The 19,560-nt window shown below is 44.2% G+C and overlaps 1 protein-coding gene across 2 annotated transcripts in view; it reads right to left on the bottom strand.

Annotated features, from left to right (window-relative positions):
- LOC110079960 (G-protein coupled receptor 22) overlaps window positions 1-14,427 on the bottom strand; it is a 71,984-nt gene extending 57,557 nt beyond the window's left edge. The window contains exon 1 of one of the 2 annotated variants that reach the window (XM_072989297.2): window positions 14,078-14,427. The gene's annotated coding sequence lies outside the window, so the exon portion shown is untranslated. Of the gene's footprint in view, window positions 1-11,987; window positions 13,715-14,077 lie in introns of those variants that run through there. The other variant, XM_072989298.2, reaches the window with a different exon arrangement.
- Between the last annotated feature and the right edge of the window lie 5,133 nt (window positions 14,428-19,560).

Genomic DNA, 19,560 nt, shown 5'->3' with positions numbered 1-19,560 from the left:
TTTTGTTCAGCATTTAACTATTTTCATATCTGTAAAGTGGTGCCTCGCATAGCGATGTTAATTGGTTCAAAAAAAAACATCGCTATGTGAAACCATCGCTATGCGAAACACCATTTCCCATAGGAATGCATTGGAAACCGGTTAATCCGTTCCAATTGGAACGGATTGCCGTCGTTAAGCGAAAAAACCCATAGGAAACATCGCTAAGCGAAACAATGTATCCTCCATTGGAATGTATTGAAGCTGACTCAATACATTTTAATGGCTTTGCGAAGTCAATTTTTGCAATTTTAAATGTGTCATACAAGGGTCAAAAATGGTTTTAAATGCTTGGATTAGCTTCTGCACCCTCTAAAACGGATGCAAAAGTTAATTTGGCTTTGATCTGACTTTTCATTAATTTATGGTGAATTTTTTCCCCCCAACTTTTGACAGCTGTCAAAATCTGACAGCTCCATTATTTCCTATGGGGGAAGAAAAAATTCACAAAAAATTAATGAAGACTCAGCAACTGTTCTAAATTCTTGGGTTCGTTAGAGGACCCCCTAAGTCGTGTGCAAACCTGATTTGGCTTTGATCTGAACTTTCGTTAATTTTTTGTGAATTGTTTTCTCCCCCATAGGAAAGCATGGAGCTGTCAGATTTTGACAGGTCCATTGGTTCCTATGGGCCAAAAAAAAAATTTCACAGAAAATTAACGAAAAGTCAGATCAAAGCCAAATCAGGTTTGCACATGACTTAAGGGGTCCTCTAACGAATCCAAGCATTTAGAACCGTTTTTGACCCTTCTAAGACACTTTTTAAATTGAAAAAAGAAACATCGTTAAGTGAAGCAGGGGACCTAAAATCGCATTCGTTATGCGAAGCATGGTCCCAAACTTCGCTAAGCGAAAATCGCCCATAGGAAACATCGTTATGCGATGCATATTATTTTCTTTAAAAACACATCGTTATGCGAATTCATCGCTAAACGAGGCAATCGTTAAGCGAGGCACCACTGTATATTTATATTCCTCCATTTCCTCTAATAGGGGACTGAGGGTGCCTCACAATCAGTACAAATAACACAACGGTCACAATTTTAAAAAATCATAACAGTAAAAAGAAAATTAAACACATAAGAGTAATAAAAACTGTTATTTAAAACATTTTTTAAAAAAAATTCTGAATGCAGTATTCCTAAAACCCCACTTACCACCTAAAATCCTGCCTGAAAGGCAAGGTCGTTGTCCCCTGACAAAGGGCAAGAGGGAGGAGGCCCGCTTCGGTCCCCCCCCTCCCCCGGGAGTGCATTTCACCACCTCAAAGCAGTCACGGAAAAGCCTGTCTCTCTCTCTCTCTCACTCACTCTCTTCTGCCATCAACAGCGAGCCCTGTGGAGCCCAAGGAGAGGTAAGAAAACCTCACAAGCTGAGAAGGCAGGTATGGGGCGATGCAGTCCTCCAGGTAGGCTGCGCCCAAGCAGAATAGGACTGTATAGGTCATACGTTTGCTTCACTACCTTTCCTACTTAAAAAAAAAACAAAATAAAACAAAACCTCTATCTATGCAGGTGTCTTAAAATTATTAGGGCACAACTGTGGAATTCAACAAAGAGCCTGGAAGTGTTCCTCTGGTTTGAACTACAATTCCAAGAGCCCATCACACCCACCCCCAGCCAGCGTTATAGTCCAAGAAAGGCATTGCTTTCAAGGGGTGCCCTTCACCAATGTCCACAAAGAACCAGCCAAGGTGCTGAAAAGTGGGCACTGATTAGTGCAGATACATTTCAGAAACTTCCTATGCTTGACGGCAGATGATGATGATGATGATGATGACCCATTTAGGGGCGTGATGGATTCATGAAGGCAAACAATCCATTCCACAGGGAGCTCCCCAAGAAGGATGTTATAGGCTGCCGACAGGAGAACGATGGCCAAGGTTTCACAGCACATCGGGGCCTGTGAGAAGCTCAATTCTTGTGCCATTCTTCTCCCCATAAAAGAGACATCAACAAAAACATTTTTTTTAAAAAAAAATATCCCACAATTCCCCTGTGGTTCAAGAAACCTCTGTTAAAGAGAAGAACATGAAAATGTAACAGCACACAGCTTCAGAGAAAAAAAGTATGCTTTATGGGTGCTTGGATAATATGCTAAACAACCGCGGGGCATAAACACAAGACATGTACAGGGGGAAGCATGCTAAATATCACTCAGCACAGTCCATCAGCCCTCATGCTACCAGCCAAGGCTCATCAACTCATAACACTTAAACTGAATCACAATAGAAAATGATCTGCTGCAGAGGAACTGAAGGGGTGATGAAATCGATTGAGCATCTACGGGTAAACCTCCAGGTGACCTGCCATAATTTGGTAAGGAGGCTCTCACTTGATGCCATGTCACAAGGACAGCAAGAATGGAAAGATGGGTTTCTCGCCTAGATAATGCTACGGAAAGAGAAAGGGCTGTGTCAGGTTTGGGATAAACCTGGAAAGTAAATTGTTAAATGAAGTTTGGCAACAAGATCTAAGTATTGTAAGGATCAGAGCTGTAAAGTAAAGCTAAGCATGAGTTAATGCAGCTGAGCTGATTGTAGCAGCAGTATGAACAATCTCAGGATTGGCTAATCACTAGGATATAGCTGAGAGACCAAGCAGACACCATTGTGGGTTGTTGTGGGTGTTGCTGTTGGTCGTGGAGTGCTGTCGTCGTGCTGGAGAATCCTGTGGAAGCCGTATCTACGAGCTTGGGAGAAGAGGAACTCTGGTGAACCGGACTGACTGCATGGTATATTGATTATTTACTGGACTCTGACACTGATTTAAGCTCTGTAACTCTGTGAATATTGCCGTGTGTGACAATTGGGACTGGACAAGGACTACGCTGTGTATACCTGTACATATCCTGTATATAATACATAATATTCTACTATCAAGACTGTTTAGTACTTGTGTCTTCACTGCATTTTGGGAAGCTCTGCTGGTTATCACCTCCTGGGGTAATCCTTGAAATACCACCACTCTGTCAGGCTGGAGCAAACCTGGCAGTGATCTGCGTACATAAAAAGACTCTTAAGACCAGTTCTGATGCTAAAACAAAATTCCTGGGCCGAGCAGAGGCTCAGAGGCAACTTGTTCCTTATTTCTAAGCCTATTTATCATTTGCTGCTATTTCACATTGGGTAGTCTTCAGCCGGTGCATTTTCAATGTGGTGTCATGAATAAAATGATGAACTAGGACTCTGGAGAACAGGATTCAAACCCCTGCTCAGCCATGGAAACTCGCTGCAGGAGCAGAACTGGTAAAACCACTCCTTAAATATCTCACTTACCTTGAAAGCCCTTTAGGGTTTCGACTTGATGGCACAGGACACACATACAATCTTCAGCCAAAACTGGACCAAGAGAAGCTGAAGCTCTGAATAATAGCAAATTTGAAATGCCCTGCAGTATTGCCTCCCCACTAAAATTAATTATGTACAACTTGAAACATACTGACTTTTTGTGTATGTTCCTATTTCTGTTTCAAGCCCCCTCTTAATCTGAGACCATAGGCAATAGCAACCTTTGTGTGGGCATAAATCTGTGTAAGGCCATCAAGGTTCAAACTAAAAATCCAAGTCAACTCAGCAAACCCAGAATCTGTCTCTCCCTGTCATACGTTGCCACGAGTTTAGGTGTTTTGCTGTCTCTGAGTTTTTGAGAACTGGGTGGGCAACTTTGGCAGAGCTGAGGAAGGGACCCACATTTTCATCCCATGACACACTGCAGTGGGTGACAGATCTAGAAATAACGGGGCGAAATAAATTTCTTAACATGCAGGGGCAGGGGATCAAAACTGAATGTACTCAAATGGGTCCTCTACGTTTTTGATTTTTGGAAGTTTTAGACAAGAAGACACATCTGCATACCTCTGCTTTGGGGATTTGTCCCTAATCCTGTTTACCACATCAAACAAAGGTACTCTAAGAGCAGAGAAAAAAAGCATGCACTTGGAACAGGTGCAAGAAGAAGATGAAGAACAGTTTTTTCAGAATTGGAATTGCAGGAACTAGGAAAGGAGGCAAAAGAAAAATCAACACAGAACAAGGACCATAGTATGGAACACAAATGGAAGGTAGAGGAAGAAAATGGAATCAATAGAGGAACAAATTATGGAAGAAGCCAGAAATTACAGGTTGACCGAATGGCAGACCACTAAGAGAAAAATAGGAACCCGTATTAGCCAAAATACAGAAAGACAAAGGCTCCCCATTTGCGCCAATTACAAAGTAAACCAGTAGAAGATCTACTGACAGATGCAAATGTAGTGATCAGAACAATCCTAACCAATATGCTAAAAGAAATAAACCAGCTCATGTATAGCACAGCTATCATATTAACCATGGAACTTGGTTATAAACTGAAAACTGGCACTCCAAAATGGAAAATTCAACTGGAAAGAAAAATTCAGTAAACAAATCACATGCAGACAATAGCAACTTAAAACACTTGGAAGATTCAAAAATGAAAAATGAAAAAGTAAAAGCCAGACTATACAAAATATATGATCTACAAAGGAAAATAATCGTTGAAACTATGGAAGAATTAAAACAACGGGTAACAGCTACACCAAAGAAAATTGAAAGATATGATGGACGCCTGAAACAATATAGAGAAAACATGCAATTTTGAAGTAACCAACGATTATTTTATAAATCACTAGGACAAAATGCAGAGCAAAAGAAATTCGGCCTATGTAAAGATTATGCTCTAAAATTTTGGAAATAAATTTGGGAAAGCCCAACCAGACATAAGAAAAATGCCTCATGGATTAAAGACACTTGTAAAGAAACTCAAGGAAATCATATGGATGATACCATAATAACAAATGAAATTACTAAGAGGCAAGTAAAGGCTGTGAAAAATTGGAGTGCACCTGGTCCAGATGAGCTGCGGGGATTTTGGTTAAAGCATTTAACATGTCTCCATCAACGTATAGCAGTGTAATTTAATCACTTACTTCAAAAATCTACAACTGAAGATCAGATGACAACAGGCAACATGTCTGATAATAAAAAATCACCAAAAGGGCAATGAACCCAGTAATTATCGACCATTTACTTGCCTTCCAACAATGTTCAAACTCCTCACAGGAGTGAGTGCAAGATCAATATATAATTATTTAATGGAAAACTCCCTATATCTAACTGAATAGAAAGGGAACTTTAAATAGTCAAGAGGCATGAAAGATCAGCTGCTTATTGATAAAATGATACTGAAGAATGAAAAAACAAATCCCAACATGGCTGGATAGACTATAAAAAGGTATTTGACATTGCCACACAGCTGGACTAACACCTAACTAAACATTTTTGGGATAAGTAAAATATTCAGAAGTTCCTCAAGAAAAAAAAGGAAAATGGAAAACTGTCTTAATGGCCTATGGTGAAGAAATTGGAGAAGTTAGCATCCAAAAAAGAGTATTTCAAGGGGACTGTTTGTCACTACTGCTATTTAACATCTAATTGATCCCATGTCAATGATTTTAAATAAAACTGGATTGGGCTACTATATTTAAGAACAAACAGGACAAATCAATCATCTGTTATACATGGATGACCTAGAACTATATGCAAAAAGTTGCACAGAGATAGAATCACTGTTGAACACAGTGCAAATATGTAATGAAGACATTCACATTAAATTTGGAATTGACAAATGTGCAGCTGTCTATACAACATGGCAATATCCAAAAATTAGATGGAATAGAGTTTTTAAATTGTGATATTACAAAATCACTATCAAGTAATGAAAATTATAGATACCTTGGAATACTAGAAGCAGATAACATCCTACACTCGAGCTGACAGAAAGGGAATACATTAAAGGCTGCAGAAAATGTTAAAATCAAAATTAAATGGTGGAAATACAATCAAAGCCATAAACATATCGGCAGTACCAGTAATTAGATACCCAGGTGGAATAACAGATTGGATCTAAAATTAATAAGAATTGGATTGAAAAACATGGAAGCTAATGAACATGCATCATACACTACATCCAAAAATTGATGTAGACAGATTATATTTACCACAATAAATGGGAGGCCATGGATTACTGCAAATAGAGCAGGTAGTACGAGGAGGAAAAAAGAAGCCTAAACAGTTATATCAGTACAAGTAGAAAAAATTACTTAAGGTGGTGAAAACTGAGAATATTTTGAGAACAACAGAAACAAATGCTCAATAGAAGAAACAACAATTTGAAAATAAACAGCTGGAGAAATAAACTACTATCGTACATGGACAACGCCTGAGAAATATTGATGGAAAGCATGATTATTCAACACGGGCATGACTAAAACTGAGAACCATTATGAAAGAAACTGAAGGCTTGATTTTTGCTGCACAAGAAAAAGCACTCCAAATCAATGTGATAAAAGCAAAGATTCAAGGAATTAGTGCTAACAGCAAATGTCAACTCTGAAAGAAAAAGATGAAACTGTGCCACACCTCATCTGTGAATGTCCAAAGATTGCACAGATTACAATATTAGACATGATAGTGGCAAAACAAGTGCACTGATCATTATGCAAAAAATATAACTTGCCAGCCTCCAAAAATCCATGGGAACCTCAGATAGGGAAGGTGTTAGAAAATGATGAAGACAAGGTCTTGTGGGATTTCTGGATCCAGACTGATAGACACCTTGAACATAACACACCAGATATAGTAGTAATAGAATGAAGAAATGTCTGGATCATTGACATTGCAATTCCAGGAGATTCCAAAGCTGAAATAAAGAATAAGAAAAACTAACAAAATACAGAGACCTGGCAATCGAAACACCTCGCTTGTGTATGAAATACACTTCAGTGATCCCTGTAGTCATTGGAGCTTTCAGAACAATATCAAGAAATTTCACATAGTATTATAAGCAGTTGCACATCTCAGAGATAACTTCAACAGAGCTATAAAAATGGCATTATTAGGAACAACATAATACTACACTGATATTTAACAGATACTTAGGTCTTTGGTTAAAACTTGTATCTATTATATAATACCAGTCAATGTTTTGATAATTTTGATTGACTGTGCCTGGTATTTTTTAACAACAACAACAACAACAACAACAACGCACCAGTGGGAAGCATGAGGAAGAGGCTTAGATATGAACAAAGGAAACAAGTATTCAAATATCTACCCAGCTATGAACCTCTCTCTACCAAAAGAAGTCAAAATGTGGCCCTGAAGATGTTGCACTGCAACTCCCAACCTTTTTTTCATCTTTTACTATAGTCTCAGAAACGACTGGGAGTAGAGTGAAGCAAGCAGTCCAGACCAACAATATGTGCAGGACTGCACTGCCTACTTCAGTCTACACCACCTTGCATTCAATAAGCCAATCCGATCTCTTTAGTGAAAGGTGGAAATATCAAGGCAAAAATAAACAAAATTAGCTATCAGCATGCATAGAAGTGCCTCTTCCTGCTTGACTAATCGAACCTATAAAAACAGAGTTGTGAGTGAGGTTCTTTTAAATCAGAACAGGTACGACTTCCAGTTCCAACCAAGCTTAGCCCCCTTCAGTTTTCACTTCAAACACACTGGTCCCAATGCCAGGACCCTCCTCTCTCTGCTCATGAGTCATGCCCCTGAGTAACTTAATTTAAATCTTTACCATTTCTCAACCGCTTAGGGTGGGCACATCATACCTAACTACAAGTATAATCAGCCTCCAATGACCAAGGGTTACTTTATGTTTTTAAATTTTCATTCATCGCCAAATGATGTGTCTGCCACGTTTTGTTTACACTTGCCAACGAAAAACCTGTGGGCACCCTGAGGCTGCTGCAGAGAGAAGGCCAGAGTAATCACCATATTAAACAATCTGTCCGCAGAACAGAAAGTTAATAGTGAGATTTGGGGGGGGGGGACAGAACTAGCAGTGTGGATACACAGAAACAGTATTACACCTCTCTAACCAGAGAACTCCACTTCCCTGAATTCTGATCACATTGTTATGTCCTTCCCTTGTGTGTTGTGTGCATCAAGCCATTCCTGCTATAGGAAGACCCTATTAGGATTTTTTCCAGGTATATATGAGAAATTCAAGGAGTGTAATAGGTAAAAACAAAATAACATTCAAAAATAATAATAATGAAAAAAACATGTGGTGGCACCAGGTTTGTGCTTAGCTGGGCGTGCATGCGCTCACGACTCCACTTTCCTCCATGGAGCCCTCTTCCTTCTTTGAGCAGCGACTATGTGAGGTTCCGGTCCTAGCGGAACCCAGTGCACAGGGGAGGAGGCTAAACATTAGAGGGTTACATGGGGTGGCATCTTAAATACTGCTTTAATTTTTAATTTGCGATTCAATGGATAAGTCCACTTCTTCAGATATAAGAGAAAGAGAAATAACATGTCATCAAAATATATTGTCACCTCCCACAGTGGGTTTCCATGTCCTAACATAGATTTGAACCCAAGACTCCAGAATCCTAGTCCAATACTACCCTCCATACTGCACTGGCTCTCTCTTATGTCCTACTCTAGACAGGAATAATCTATACAATATTATACTACGCGCAAAAAAAAAAAATCATAACCTTTTCTGCACTGATCTAGCTTAAAGCAGCGATCTCTGCAAGCCAGGCAAAATGTAGAGCAAATATTGTCCCATTCAAAGAGTGTCTTGAGCCCCTTTCCCTCCTGCTCTGTTTTTGCTCAACTTTTGAATACAGAACACTCAGATTCATGACTCTGATCTTACAGGTGAAATGCCACATTTATCCTAGTCATGTAAGAAGATAAATGTACATAACAGGGATCTGATCACAATCACAGATGAGCATGCAGGTTATTGAATAGTCACTGGATGTTGCACATTTTCCTGGGAAACAAAACCAAGCATGTTCATGGAATGCTAGCTCCTAAAGTTTAGTTTTTGATATTAAAAAAAAACATTGCTAGATCTAGAGCTTGAAGAAATTATTTGTTTTGGTTAAAACTTCCAGGATCCCACTGATCATGATGACTGAGGAGCTGGAGACCCTACTCTGTAATTAACTGTTTCTAGCCTTGGCCTAAATCAGACAAAAGGCATAGCTAATCCAGAATTTTGTATCCCACAGTGGCCAACTAGATGTATCTCGAGAGGCTACCTGCAGGACATGAGGGCCACTGCCCTCTCTTATGGTTGCCCTTCAGCTACTGTTAGAAAGAGCCAAACTGCTTTGGAGTCTCCAAAAAATTGTCTGATCTGCTTTTAAGCTCAACTGAATTGGTGACAGGCAACCATCCCATTTTACGGCAGCAGTTTCTTTTTCTCTGCCCTAAATCTTCCTCCATTTACCTTCAAGAGATTATCCAGGTTCTCCCGTTATGCCGGGGGGGGGGGGAGGAAACGACTCTTATCAACATTCTCAACATCATGTACGATTTTGCAAACATATGTTTGGTCCTCTGCTTACCCTCCCTTCTTCTATACAAAAGACTTCCACGTGTCATAATCTTTCCTTGTCGGGGAATGCTTTAGCACAAAGATCTTTCTGGATGCTCCTTCGTCTCTCTCTCTCTCTCCCCCCCCCCCAGCTCTATTGAATATGAATTGTTTGTTCTTTTTATTTCAGTTTTTAAGTGGATGGATAATTGAATAGAAATGCTGCCTATATGCACATGCAGGCACACACTCTTACACATTGAACCTGACATGCTAATTGACTGCCTGGATCTCCTACTCCTAGCCCCAATTCCATATTTCATATTCCCAACATGAATGCCATGAGGACTAGGATCCCACTTTGACTGAACTGTAGGAACTGGTGTGGAAAATTCTTGTTGTATACCACCCTGACTGTGAGAAGGGCAGGTTGGTTTACTGGCATTCAAGTTCCATAATCTTGATTATGCATCTTTAGAATAACTTAGGCAATGTCCAGAAAATCATAAAGTCTAGCTTTCTGTTCAAGGTGAGTGCCTGTGCAGATGAACATTCCTCTTCTCCCCTCACCGTTACCGCTACCGCAAGCACCTTCTGCATGCAGAGCCAAAGGAAAGCAGGCAATAAACAAACAAATGGCAGGACCAATTTGACCCCTAGTCTTCTTACAACCGCAAGACCACAATGTTAACACTGACACTGTATCCAGGCACCTCACAACCTATCATTTATCTTCCTAGCCCTGCAGCTTGGCAAATAAATATCATTATCTCCGTTTTATAAGTGAGGCACAAAGAAAGACTGACTGGGCCGCTGTTAAAAGAAGCAGACCTGCTTTTGAGTTACAAGCAATAGTAAAGCAGCTATGGCACATGCTTTCAACACATTCTTAATCCACAGAAGACAAAAACGTGCCATCCTTGCATGCCCCAAATTATAGAAAGAATTAAACATCATGGCAACATATTTTCTACCCCAAGAAACTAAAAGTACATACTATTTTTGTCCAGTCCCATGTCCACCAGGCTTCAGCGTTGGACAAAGGGGCCAAAAAGGGGAAATAAAACTCTATAAAGATGAGCATAGTTCAGTGAGTTAGGTATCTGGCTGCACAGCCAGAGGTTGGGAGTTTGAATCCCCAGGATAAGTCCTGGGAGAAAAGCCAGCCTGGGTGGCCTTGGGCAAGCCGTACAGTCCCAGGGCACCCCCAGAAGAAGGGAATGGGAAACCACATCTGAGCATTCCATTCCTAGCATATCCTGAAAAGGGTCGCCGTAAGTCCGAGCTGACGGCACACAATTAGGGGGAAACAGTGTGGTAGAGTGGGTAGAGGGATGGAGTAGGACTCTGGAGATGAGAGTCTGAATCATCACTTGGCCATGGAAACTCACTGAGGGTGTGGAACTGGTAAAACCATCTTTAAAATCTCACTCACCTCAAAAGCCCTACAAGGGTCCCTATAAGTTGGCTTTGATTTCATGGCATACAGTTTAACTAAGTAGAGATGTACAGACTGATGTCCAGAGCTGCCTGGAAAATTTTGGGAGCTGCATTTGAAAAAAAAACAGAAGTCTGGATATTAATCCCATTCCATGTGATAAACCCCACTCTAAAGAGATTGCAGAGAAAGAAATACTGAGAGAGATCAAAGGGAGTCTTTACACAGGACACACCTCCCTGCACAGAAAAGCCATGTTGGGAAGACCTGTGTATACATTATCTCACACATCTGAGGACCCAATACTGTACATGGGTACTTTGCGTGCTTCCACCTCTTGCCAAGGAAGCTATATGTGTTATTTTACACATTATTTCACACATTATTCTGTGGCAATACCCACTCCAGAGGAATTTCTCCTCCATTCATGTCTTTGTAGGAGAAACATAGCTGCAAACATGTATCTAGCATTCACAGCTTACCACTCGGATGTACACTTTCGAGCATCTTAAACATACACACTCATTTTTAGACTGCCCTTCCAATCTATGACTTCCAGAGGGACATAACCATTAACTGAATTACAGTAAAAACATATGTACAAAACCCAGAAACAACGGTTATGAACCAACAGAATTCAGCAAAATTATGCCATAAAAATAAAGGGCAAGATAACGCTATTGAAGTAGCCAATTTCTGTTTTTTTTTTCAAAAAAGTCTTAACATTTTAATTTGTTTTTAATTTTACTTATATCTCATATACAGTGGTGCCTCGCTAGACACTTACCCTGCATGACAGGTTTTTTTGCTAGACATTGGGGAAGTAAAAACAACAACTACTGTAACTTATGTCTTAAGAGGGGTTGATCTGAAGCACAGCTTACAAGTAATTTTAAGCAACTCAAAGGACAGCAGGATTGGCACTAAGCAGACTTCCCGGGAATAGATATTCCACAGACTGAGCACCACCCCTAGAGAGTTTTGCCCCCCCCCCCACAAGGTCCAGGCAGATCAAGGTTCTGACTCTAATAGAAGAAATCAGTCACGGCTCAGAAGACCCTTTAGTCTAGCCACCTTCTACCTAACCTCCACTTTCTGGAGGGGTCCAAAAATAATACAATATGCATAAAATGGATTTACCTTTGTGATGGAGGAGAGAAAGCCTGCTGGTTGACTTGGTCCTGCTCCCTCCCACCTTGGAAAATTCCCCGATGTGTTTCCACTTTTTCCAGCAGCAGTCTATTCAACGCAATCCTTGGGCAAAATGTGATGGAAGGCGCCCCGTGGAGGGGGCTTGGGTGGAAAGAACATTGGGGCAGCCCTCTCTCAAGCGAAAGGCTGACACCGGCAAGATCTCCTGGTGCTTTCTACCAAGCTGGCAGGAGAGTGTGGGCTTCTCTGAGGCCTCTAGCGTCCTCCTGGCAGTCATCTTGTCTCCTGTTTCCTCCCTCTCGGATCATAGGAAGAAACAACCACCTCAAGAACGGAGGTCTGCTCATCTTCCAGCCCTCACACCACCTCCCCAAGACCTCAAAAGTCTAACTCCTGCCTCTAATTCCTCCCCTCCCTTTCCCTTCTCCTCAGGGTCTAAGAAGACCCCAAGCCTCTGCCCTCAATGGACTGGAAATCCTTCTGCCTTAAGAACTCCCTCCAAGAACCCTCCTCAGCATCCTGCATATGCTGGTTCTTCTGATTTTGGGAGCAAAAGCAGGATCAGACCTGGTTAGTACTTGGATGGGGGAGATCACCAGGGCAGGGCTGGTTGAGACCAGAGGGGGGGGGGATGTGTCTCCTCCCTCCATTCTGGGGTGAGCCTCCCCTGTCATAAGCGATTATCACGGATTTCCAAATAACTCAAAACCCTGGGAAGCTGTTGCCAGTCAGTGCCAACAACCCTGAGGTAGGCAGATGGGCCACCAGTCTGACACCCGTCTAAGGCAGCAACCAGAAATCCTGGCTCTCCGTGCCCCTCACCCTTTCCCTCCTCCTCCTCAAGATGTCCAGGAGACTCCTAGCTTCCCAACCACCTCTGGCTCGCTCTCTCGCTCGCTCACGGGCTGGCCCCTCTCCCCCTGCACTCGATCCTCTCTCAAAAGGCCCAGCCGGGATCCTTCTCCATACGCGGTCATTCACACACACACCCATCCCAACTCTCGACTATCCTCTCCGCGCCAACCCAACCTGACCCCGGACTTCGAACTCGCCAACCTTCCTTCCTTCCTTCTTTCTCTCCCTCCATCCCACCAGCAGGGGTTCCCCCTTCCTCGCCTCCTTCCTCCTCAGGAGCTCCCGAGCCCCCCCCCCAGGTGGCTCCGGCCCGCCTCGACCCTCGAAGGAAGCCGCCGCCCGGCCCGGCCCGGCCCGGCCCGCCCGCTCTCCCGCCCGCGGGCTCCCCACCTGCTCTCCTCCCGGTGCTGGTGCGAGCAAAGCCGCAGCCGCCTCTGGCGCAGGTCGCGCTTCCCAAGGTCAGCGGCGAAGTGGAGCGCCGCCGTTTATCCCGCCGGAGCTCCTTCTCGCGCGCCTCGCTCGAGCCTCCCGGGGAGGAGGAGGAGGAGGCCAGGGCGGGCGGGCAGCCCCGAAGTGGGCTGGGGAGTCGGAGCGGCCCCCCGTCGCCAGGGCGGTGGTGGGGAGCCCGGCTCTTGGCGCGCAAAGGGGGGCAAGGCGTGTGTGTGTGTGTGTTGGGGGGTGTTTTTGGGGCGACGGGGCAGCCAAGGAGCAACTACGAGGGTCTCCCGCTTTGGAGAGCGGGCAGGGCTTCTTTTGAGCCGCGGCGCCTGCTTGCAAATCAGAGAGGCTTCTCCTAAAACACGAGTGCTTCGGCACATATGCAGACTTCCAAGTTTGCAAGAAACGTTCTCCTCCGTCCGTCCGTCCCTCCTTCCCTCCCCGGTACAAGCAGCAAGCGTCCCCCCCCCGCTCGCCCCGCCCCGTCCGAAGAAGTAACCCGGTCCTCTCGGTGCGCTGGCCCTGCCTCTGCACCCCCCCCCTCCACGGCCAGCCCTGGGGAAGGCGAGGGGCTCGGGTGGTTGGGGGTCCCCCCGGTTGCCCGTCCGCCCCGGAGAACCCCCCCCGACGCCCCCATCTCATCGACAACTCGCGCGCGGGGGGCGGCGCGTCAGTCCAGCCGCCCTGGCCTGGCCCAGTTTTCCAGCCGCGGACATTCCCGCTGCCCGCCCCGATCCCGGGCTCCCGCGAGGGGAGCCGATGCGGGCCGGGAGGCGGACACTCACCTGGGGTCGGGCGCTCGGGTCTCACCAGCAGGGACGGGGGCGCGCGCCCGACTGCGGCATCTCCTTGCAGCTGTTCGGGGACCCCAGCCAGCCCTCGCGCCCATCCTTGCCGCCGCGGCTCTTCTCCTCCAAGCGGCACCCTCAGCCTCCCGCTCGGCCGGCTTCTCTCCCCGCCTGGCCCAAACCGTGCAGGCAGGGACGCCGGGCTCGGGGACGCGCCGCGCGCCGCGCACCGCCGGCTCCTCGCCTGCCCGCACATCTGGGACCGGCGCGGGCGCGCGCAAGACGAACTCTGAAGAGCCGGACGAACCGGGCTGGGCGCGCCGTCGCCGCGGAGGAGAGCGAGCGAGAGCCTCGCGCCGGTCCGGGGAAGCCACCCGAGCCGCCGCCGCCGCCAACCGAGGGAGGCGCTTAGCACGTGCTGGGCAGCCCCGAAGCCTCTGCTCTCGCCCGTCTTCCCTGCAGGCCGAGGAAATGCCCAGACGTCGAGGGATCCGTCCTGTGTGTGGTCACCTTTTGCTAAGCCTTTGGTCCTCCAACGAGTCATCTCCAAAGCAGATGTCATTTAATAGTCCTACTCGGCTATTTTGGAGTTCAAAAGGCCATGGCTTCCTTGATCAAGTCAACCCATTTCATATTTGGACTTCCTCTTTTCCTACTGCCTTCAACTTTCTAGCATTTTATCACTGTACCAGTGAGTTTTGTCTTCTCATGCTGCAACCAAAGCAGAGGAGCCTCCCTTATGTCATTTTTCCTTATCATTCACAAGGAAGAATGAAAAGCTTTCAGATGCATTCAGATGGCAACTCCCACCATCCCTATACACCCTAATTGGATTTGCGCTCTAGCACATCTGGGAGGGCACTGAGTTAGGGGAACATTTAATCTCTGCTCAACTGTGACATTTCCAGTATGTCTTTGGGCTGTTTGCTGTCGCTGCCTAGCTTTACCTGCAGGTTTACTGGGAACTGTGTATGCAGACGTGGATGTTTGCTTGGAGAAAATGAGGGATAAAAATAAAACAAACCAATAAAATAAACCAAATAGAATAAACCAAAATAAACCGAAAATAAAATAAACCAAGAGAACGGACATGGATGGATAGATGAAGCTGGCTGGATTCACAGCAGCCACTATCCTGCTATGACTGCTCGAGTCCTACTCAAATAAACTTGCACAGGGCAGAATGTGGTTGCTCAATTCCTAAGAATACTTCAGTTGGCTGAATTTTGTTCTATGACAAAGATTTGTTCATTCTGTTGAACCAGGCTGGCCCAGCCATTGGGCAAAGTGGTGAAGCAACCTCCTGATTTCTACTGTCTTGAAAGGCAGCAATAAATTCTTAGTTGTTGAATGTATTACTGCCACAGATGGGGGCAGAAGATTAAAACGAATTTCTTCTTCCTTTTGGTGGGGACTTTGGGTACTTCATACCAGCACTTAGGAATGAAATAGACCACCTTATATAGAGCGAGATCTTTGAGCCCTCTAGCCCAGTATGGTCATCACTGAATGGCAGTAGGATTTGCTTCAGCTTCCTTAATGCTAAACACATTTACTGGGGAATATGCACTCTTTCATTGTTGTTGTAGGTAAAGAGTAACATAAAAATACAGTGGTGCCTCACAAAAAGAATTTAATTCGTTCTGAGGTTAATGTTGTCTTGCGAAAAATTGATCTTGCGACACGCGTTTTCCCATAGGAATGCACTGAAATCTAATTAATGCATTCCTATAGGCAAAAAAAAAGTCAGAAGAAAGTCAAATTTGGTTTACAAAGGGTTTATTAAGTGCTCTTTAAAGCCATACATATTGTGCAGATGATTTTAAAAAATTCAACCAAAAAACTTTAACATTTTAAACATCATAGAAAAACATTTAAAAATCAGCAAACATGAGGCAGGAACAAAAAACGGAAAGCATTTGTCTTGTGAAGCACAACCATAGGAACATTTGTCTTGCAAGTCATCAAACACTCCCAATTGCCAAAACCATTTGTCTTGCGAGTTTTTTTTTTTCCTGCGAGGCATTTGTCTTGCGAGGCACTACTGTAATAAAATTAGGACCTGCCCAGCTGGCAGCCTTTGACTAGACAGAAAAAAGTAAGAAAAACAAATGATGCGATAGAAAGCACTACCAGGCCCAGTGGGACATGGAATGCGCAGACGGCCTCATCTGATCTGTCTTTTCTGCCCGTGTCCCCACTGCCTATCACTCTCAAGATAGTCATTTGATGTCCGCCTTAATCCCCTCTTAGAGGGACGTGGTGGCGTTGCGGGTTAAGCCGCAGAAGCCTCTGTGCTGTAAGGTCTGCAGATCTTCAGCTGTAAGGTCGAATCCATGTGACGGAGTGAGCCCCCATCATTTGTCCCAGCTCCCGCCAACCAAGCAGTTCGAAAGCATGCAAATGTGAGTAGATAAATAGGGACCACTTCGGTGGGAAGGTAACAGCGTTCCGTGTCTAAGTCGCACTGGCCATGTGACCACGGAAGATTGTCTTCGGACAAAATGCTGGCTCTATGGCTTGGAAATGGGGATGAGCACCGCCCCCTAGAGTCGAACACGACTGGACAAAAATTGTCAAGGGGAACTTTTACCCTTAATCTCTTGCAGAGATTTGGAATTTTGGGCCAAGGTTCAGCTCTAGCTGTGGAGGCATCATCTGAGGATGGAGCATTGCTATAAGTCTCCCTCTGAAGATCTGTACCTCCTGGTACCTCTTGGCTTATGACATCAAACACTCACCCAACCATTTGGAACCCACACCCCAGTAGCTGTGCTGGCTTGGGGGTGCTGAGAGTGGAGAAGTAAATTTTCCAGACTCTGCATGTTGGGTGGCTGATGTGCAGCCTGGAGAGAACTATTTGAATGTTCACAGTTTCACATGCTACCTCTAGTAGGTGTGGCTGGAGGGGACCTTTCTGGGTTGAGTTGACTGTCCGTTTATCCGGCACTAACCAATTGTTCCCTCCCACCTCTGAATACAGAAGAGAGCCCCACTTTTCTTTCCCTCTCCTTAGTCTGTTGGAATGCAGTTTTGCTTGTTTGCTGTTGATCTGTTCACAACTGTAAGTAATGAAACATTTTTATTCTTTCTCCTACAAATGTCACAGAGTGAATGACTGAGACGTTGTTGTTGTTTAGTTGTTAAGTCGTGTCCGACTCTTTGTGACCCCATGGACCAGAGCACAGCAGGCCCTACTGTCTTCCACTGCCTCCCAGAGTTTCGTCAAATTCATGTTGGTCGCTTCGATGACACTGTCCAACTATCTTGCCCTCTGTGGCCCCCTTCTCTTCTTGCCTTCACACTTTCCCAACATCAGGGTCTTTTCCAGGGAGTCTTCTCTTCTCATCAGATGGCCAGAGTATTGGAGCCTCACCTTCAGGATCTGTCCTTCCAGTGAGCACTCAGGGTTGATTTCCTTCAAAATGCCTAGGTTTGTTCTCCTTGCAGTCCAGGGGACTCTCAAGAGTCTCCTCCAGCACCACAATTCAAAAGCATCAATTATTCGGCGGTCAGCCTTCTTCATGGTCCAGCTCTCACTTCCATACATCACTATTGGAAAAACCATAGCTTTGATTATGCGGACCTTTGTTGGCAAGGTGATGTCTCTGATTTTTAAGATGCTATCTAGGTTTGTCATCGCTTTCCTCCCAAGAAGCAGGTGTCCATACAGTCAAAGGCTTTTGCGTAGTCAATGAAGCAGAAGTAGATGTTTTTCTGGAACTATCTGGCTTTCTCCATAATCCAGTGCATGTTAGCAATTTGGTCTCTAGTTCCTCTGCTCCTTCAAAATCCAGCTTGTACTTCTGGGAGTTCTCAGTCCACATACTGATGAAGCCTACCTTGGAGGATTTTGAGCATAGTCTTGTTAGCATGTGAAATGAATGCAAGTGTACGGTAGTTGGAGCATTCTTTGGCACTGCCCTTCTTTGGGATTGGGATGTAGACTGATCTTTTCCAATCCTCTGGCCACTGCTGAGTTTTCCAGACTTGCTGGCATATTGAGTGTAGCACATTAACAGCATCATTTTTAAGATTTTGAATAGTTTGACTGGAATGCCATCACCTTCACTGGCCTTAAGATGCTATCTAGGTTTGTCATCACTTTCCTCCCAAGAAGCAGGCATCTTTTAATTTTGTGGCTGCTGTCTCCATCTGCAGTGATCATGGAGCCCAGGAAAATAAAATCTGACACTGCCTCCATATCTTCCCCTTCTTTTTCCCAGGAGGTGATGGGACCAGTGGCCATGATCTTAGTTTTTTTGATGTTGAGTTTCAGACTGTTTTTTGCACTCTCCTCTTTCACCCTCATTACAAGGTTCTTTAATTCCTCCTCACTTTCTGCCATCATTCTTAGTTAGCATAAGTCATTTTACCAAAAATTCAAAACTTTGCAGCAAGAACATAGGCACTATATTGTTGTCATTTAATGTCTGTGAGACTAAGGGTGTCTTTGCTTGAAATGTCATCTGTTCTATTATGAACTTATTTGGTGGCCTTAGGATGAGAACATTGCCTAAGGGCCCCTCAGTCCGCATCTGCAAAAGGAGGATAATGTTACCTGATATGGCTGTCATGAAGATTATAAGAGAATCCATCCAAAGTGCTTTGAACATTCAGGAAAACTATAGATATGCTAATTATTATTAATATGTGTTCAGCTCAATTCTCAATATAATATGATGAGTAAGGATGTGTTCTTCTGATCTGTTTACCCACATGCTGGGATACTTGAAGTGTAAGCAAAATAAATAAGCTATCCTTTTGAAGGAGGGTTTTCTTGGGCTCAGCCAGAGCCTGGCTATTTCTTTCCATTGGAGGAAAAAAAAAATCAGGAATTTGGAGTGCTGATAGAAATGGCATATGAGGGGCAGCAGTGGAAGTTGCTTTTTAGACTACTACTCCCAGTTTTCTGTTTGAGATTCCTGGGAGATGTAGCCTGAACATGAACTTTCTCCATCTCTCCCTGTTGGCCTTGATAGCATGCCAGAGTCGAGCATGTAAAGTGGCAGAGAGAGAGACACCAGGGAATTGGCACAGGTTGTAGAAAGGGATACAAAAGCCCCCTCCCTCCTTTTTTTTTTTTTTTTTTTTTTTTGCAAGACTGTTTCTCCTGCAAAGCTCAGTCACTATTTTCACGTGCAAATTCTTACAGTCGTCAGTGAAGCAAAGAATATGGAACTTAGGTAGACTGGGGTTCCAAACCGCAATATACCATACATGAAGCTAATTTAATTGCTTTAAATCAGTCGTACTCTTTCCACCTAATCTACTCTGCAAAGTTATTGTGAGACAAAGTAAGGAGAACAAGACTCTGAGGAGGTGAGATTAAAATGCAATAAATAATAATGCAGTCTTTATCACGTTACCAACCAGCCTCTGAAATAGGTCACTCTTTCCACGGCAAACAACAAATGTCTGCCAAATGAAATCCAAAAGCAACAGTAACATAAAATCTTTATGAGGACTAATGAAAAAGG

This window comes from Pogona vitticeps, chromosome 2 (assembly GCF_051106095.1).
Source record: "Pogona vitticeps strain Pit_001003342236 chromosome 2, PviZW2.1, whole genome shotgun sequence".
In the NCBI taxonomy this organism is placed as follows: domain Eukaryota; kingdom Metazoa; phylum Chordata; class Lepidosauria; order Squamata; family Agamidae; genus Pogona; species Pogona vitticeps.
This window is presented reverse-complemented; position numbering and strand designations above follow the sequence as displayed.